At 34.9% G+C, this 5,244-nt stretch overlaps 1 protein-coding gene across 4 annotated transcripts in view; it reads left to right on the forward strand.

Moving 5' to 3' along the window:
• LOC107648690 (mitochondrial inner membrane protease subunit 2) overlaps positions 3,345 to 5,244 on the forward strand; it is a 4,721-nt gene continuing 2,821 nt past the window's right edge. Inside the window, exon 1 of one of the 4 annotated variants that reach the window (XM_021104354.1) lies at positions 3,345 to 3,763. The gene's annotated coding sequence lies outside the window, so the exon portion shown is untranslated. Of the gene's footprint in view, positions 3,855 to 5,244 lie in introns of all 4 variants that reach the window. The other 3 variants (XM_016352503.2, XM_016352501.2, XM_016352502.2) reach the window with 3 other exon arrangements.

Below are 5,244 nucleotides of genomic sequence, written 5' to 3' on the forward strand. Positions count from 1 at the left end.
TTGCTTTGTTTTTTTCTTTTTAAAAATTAATGAAGCAACGCTGTTTTAAAAGAACCGGTCGGTTTTTTATCAATTTTTTAGCAGTTTGGAAATTGTCGGTTTCAAAAAGTGGACCGGATCGTTTTTTCACACCGGTTCCCGGTTAAACCGATTCGACTGGCCAATCTGGTCCGATTTCATAACATTGATTATTATTATAAAAAATCGAATTTATTCTGGTTAGTTAACAAATTTAAAAAAATCGGTTCATTAAAACGTCCAATAATACAACAACACGTAAGCGTCTTTACAAAAAGACGTTTCATGCATCTTTATAGGAGCATCCCTTTTTTTATTTATTTAAATTTTTGAGACGAATAATAGTATGACATGGGCCTTTCTCAATTCTTCCCATTTATCATGATGTTCTGCTATTTAAAAAAAAGGGTTTCTGAATTGAGAAACCAGCAAGGTTCTAAAAATTGGTTCGAATCGGTCGATTGAACCGGTCGAATCGTGAACCGATGCCAAATGCAATTCGGTTAGAAGCAAAAAACGCCAAATTCAAAAATCGATATTAGACCGTTGAACCGGCCGAGAACCGATCGATCGAATCGAACTGTGAACCGGACGGTTTTTGAAATGGGTCAAAAATGAAAATTCAAAAACGGTGCGTTGATGCTTGGTTGTGACTTGTGAACCCTAATGCCTAACATTTGCAAGCACCCCTCTCGGCCTCTCCTCTCCAGCACACAGAAGCAGAACGCTGAAGTATTGCAGAACGCGAAGCAGCTAGGGGTGGCAAAACGGGTTGAATCTGTCGGGCCGATTCGCTAAACCCGCTAAAAAAGCGGGTCGGGCTAGGATTTGGAACCCGCCAAATTAAAAAAACCCGCCAAACACACACCTCCGAATTGACGGGTTTTGGCGGGGCGGGGCGGGGCGGTCCGCCGGGCCAAATATTTTTATTTTTCTTTTTTTTATTTTTTAAAAGAGTGATTACTATTATAAAATTAATAATTATAGAATTTTAAACACTTTTTTTTTATTTTTTGTTTTTATTCTTCTTTTAGTTATTAACTTTATTTATTTTATTTTACAATTTCGTATATATGCTCAAATTATGTGACTTATTTTTTAAAATAAAGATAATTCTATTGACAAATATTATTTTGAACAATTTTATTGAAGTTAAAAATTTAAAAAAAATAGTAAAAAAATTATATTATAATTTTACTATTTTTTATTTGTATTTAATTTTTTAATTATTATTTTTTGGTTAATTTTAATGAATTTTATTTTTCAAAAAAAAAAAAAGAGTCAAGCAGGCTAGCCCGCCAACCCGCCAATCCGCCATAAAGTGGGGCGGGCTAGCATTTTGAACCCATTTTAGTTGGCAGGACGGGCCGATCCGCCCTGTTTATAGGGCGGGCCTAGGCGGGACGGGGCGGGCCGGCCCGCTTTGCCACCCCTAGAAGCAACAGTGCAGCAGTTGGAGCTTCTGGCGCAACTTCTGTCAGTCACCGCCGCCGCCGTGCAGTCCGTGAAGCTAACGTCAGTCACCTCTGTTCGCGGCTTCGTGCAGCCACTTTCCGTCGCGCAATGTCTTCCCGCCGGCACCAGATCTGTTTCCCCTTCCACCCATCAGCCACTGTCTTGCCTCTTGCCAGCCACTGTCCCCGTCAACTTTGCATTTTTTCAGGCTTCCGGCTTCTAACCCTAGGTATAATTTTTGTTCTTTGTAATAATAATAGTTGAAGCATTGATTAATTGTTCTAAATCTTGCTGTTGAAGACTTGAAGCATGATTAATTGTTGACGCATTGATTAGTTGTTGGGTGCTAATTGCTAAACATTGCTGTTGAATAATTTTGATTAATGGTTATATAATTGATTAATAATTGCCACACTTTTACAACCCAGCATTCTAACCACTTCACTCCAACAACCTTGTCCATTGTTCATCATGTACTTCATGAGCTTCTCATCTTCTTTTGGTGACCATAATCCCTTTCTTAGCTTATTCTTACTATTGTTGTTCTTGTCCTCATCATTGTCTTTGCCACATACCTGAGACTTCCTCATCATTATTAATTATTGATCAATCAAATTAAATGTTAGTATTCCTCTCCACTCCCTTACTCATGAAAGAATTTTTCTTACTTTTCATAGTCCAATTTCGTTTCATATTATTTTTACTAAATGCAGTAAGATGTATAATAACATCTTTCTTAAAATGTATGTTTGGATTACTTTAGATTGATTTATAGTTTAAAGTTTATTAATAAGCACAGAATGAGTTAATCATGAAAAACACACTTTCATGAGTTAATTATCTTCAATATCAATATCACTCACATAAACCACTCATATCACTCACATAAAGCACTCATATAACATAGTTATCACACACGCTACAAAAACAGGGGAATAGAGTTTCTTTACTAAATAATTCAATTAATTTTATTCTTGGCATTCATAACAAGGCTTTTCATTTCATTGCAAGAGTGGTGGTACATCTTGATGAAGCTATAATGATGTAAGCATGGATAAATCACAAGCTTGATATCTAACACACTTTATTCCACAAACAGAAAATTCACATGATAGAAAAAATAAAAAACTGATCTCCTCTGGTTGTTCTATTAGGCATATCCATAAACAAGTCTCGCAAGCCACAAGGGTTTAGAAAGAAGCTTGATTTGGAGGTAATTAATTAATAATGACTAGCGATGATGTATTACATGATGATAATAATGATGGTGGTGGGTTTGCTTACAATACAGGGAATGAAGAGTAGTAAGATCAAAGGGGGTTGGTTGATAAGTCTAGTACTAATAATAAACGGTTTTGAGAAGGACCTCAGAGATAATAGATACTTTCATCTCTTTTTTTTTTTCTCACAAGTTATATGTTGTTGCTGGTAGAGTATGAGTAGTCGTATTTGCACAATAAAAATTAAATCTAATTGTACATTTATAGATGATATTAATGCTGATTTAGATGAAAGTGGTGGTGGTGGTAGTAGTACATGTTATGCTGCACCACTTAATTTTTCTGGTCCAAGTAGTTAATGATATCAATGAAGCAAATCTGCAGTAAGTTGTGGCAGATTTTGATGATTGATGATAAATTTGGATGCTGGCATTTTATGTTTGGTTGGTTATTTTTGTTATTTGACTTTTAAGTTTGTATTTGAATGAGATTATAACATTCTGGTTTATGTAGTATTTTTAATTTGGATAATATTTTAAAGTTTATATTAGACTATAATTATATTTTAGTGTGTTTATTTATATTTTATTTATTATAAAATAATTTTTTCGGTTTAATCACGGTCGAACCAATTAAACCTATAAACCAGTAAACTAGTAACTAAAGCAATTCGATGACCGGTTCGGTTTTCAGAACCTTGCAAACCAGTCTCTCTAGTCTCCCCTTTCAATTTCACTGCAGAGCGGCAGAGGTTGTACCAAAGCTCTTCCCATTCTTCCTTGAAAACCCTAGTTTTCATCGCGCCGCCGGTGGCCTCACCATCGCCGCCTGGTTCATCGTGGTTGTTCGCCGTTCCTCCTGGTTTATCTTGCTCGAAGGCCCCTGCCGTTCGCCCAACGCCAGCGTCTCCAGGTTCTGCTCCGCCGTCTTCCATCCGTCGTGTTCATCGCCAGCTCACCAGCGTTCGTGGCCAGATCCCCGTCGTCCGTCGCCAGCTCGCCAGTGTTCGTTGCCAGCTTCCCGTCGTCCGTCGCTCTCCCGCAAATCTCTGGTCACTGCCCTCGCCGAAGGCAATGCCTCGGATGCTCAGTTAGTGCTCACTGCTTCTTGATAAATTTCAATTCTGTTACTGGCTTACTAGCTTGTTCTTACTTGTTCTAGGTTGGTTAACTCTGTTATATTGATGATAAATTGATGCTGATAAATTGTTACTACCTTGTTCTTGCTTTTCTTTTCTGTTGTTAAATTTTGTTAAAATTTCTTGGTGATAAATTTTGTGCTCATTGCCTCATTCAGTATTTTTTTTCTGTTGTTAATCATTATGCTGAGATTGTTAAAATTGGGTTGAAAACTTTGTTAATCTTCGTTAAAGCATGTTAATTTTTGTGTTAAAAATTAGAAATCATGGATAACAACATCTTAGTAAAACAAGAAAATGGGTATTGAAATGAACTCGCAAGTTATGGCAGGTTCTTGATATTGATGTTTTGGTTATTGCAAGTACTGTGTAATGGATTGTCCTGCTTTGTCAGGTTGAGTTTCTATGAACTACTTATAAACCAAAAAACAAAACAAATGCCTCCTAAAGGAATACTTGTAATTTAATCACAAAATATAACAAATTATGTATTGAAATAAACTCAAATAATTATCGTCTTAATGATATTTTAGCAACTATGTTTTACTGTTTTAGCCATCAGAAACTAGGTAATTATCATTTGTCTGTATTAATACCATTAAATATAGTAAAACACTGAAATGATATGTGATTAATCACTATTATGTCAACTTGAAACTTGAAAGTAACTGTGTGTAAAGTTTGAATATTGTTAGTTTTACTTTATTGGTTAAGAAATCACCGTCTAGAATCTTTGAGATTTCATACTTTAAAACTAAACTTGATTAGCCAAACAAAGTGGCAACAAACACACAAAACATGAGCGTATGTATCCTTTGATAGTACATATTGCCATAAGTTGGTGCTTAGTACTCTTACTATATCACAAAGCTCTTAAACTTATAATTGAAGAAGTTAACACTTCATTTTTTGTCTGATCTATGCTCTTAGCTTAAGTAACAATAGACCTTGTTTTAAACTTATAACCAGAAAAGTTAAGATTTTGGTTGATGATATTTTATGTAGTGCTTTAAATTTGAATGACATTTTAAAGTTTATGTTAAACTATAATTATGTTCTAGTGTGTTTATTTATATTTTATTTATTATTTTATTATAAAACGGTTATTCCGGTTGAACCAGTTGGACCAATGAACCAGTGACTTGAGCAGTTCGATGACCGGTCCGGTTTTCAGAACCTTGTAATTATGTTTTAGTGTGTTTATTTATATTTTATTTTTTATTTTATTACAAAACGGTAGAACTGGTTGAACCAATAAACCAGTGAATTAGTAGTTAGAGCAGTTCAATGCTGGTTCAGTATTCAGAACCTCGAATTTTACTAAATGTTTATGTTACTTTTAACTCTCCTACTTTATATAAATAAGAATGCATAAGGCTTTTTTTGAATCTTATATATACATGCTTTTATTAT

The sequence above is a fragment of the Arachis ipaensis genome, chromosome B06, assembly GCF_000816755.2.
Source record: "Arachis ipaensis cultivar K30076 chromosome B06, Araip1.1, whole genome shotgun sequence".
In the NCBI taxonomy this organism is placed as follows: domain Eukaryota; kingdom Viridiplantae; phylum Streptophyta; class Magnoliopsida; order Fabales; family Fabaceae; genus Arachis; species Arachis ipaensis.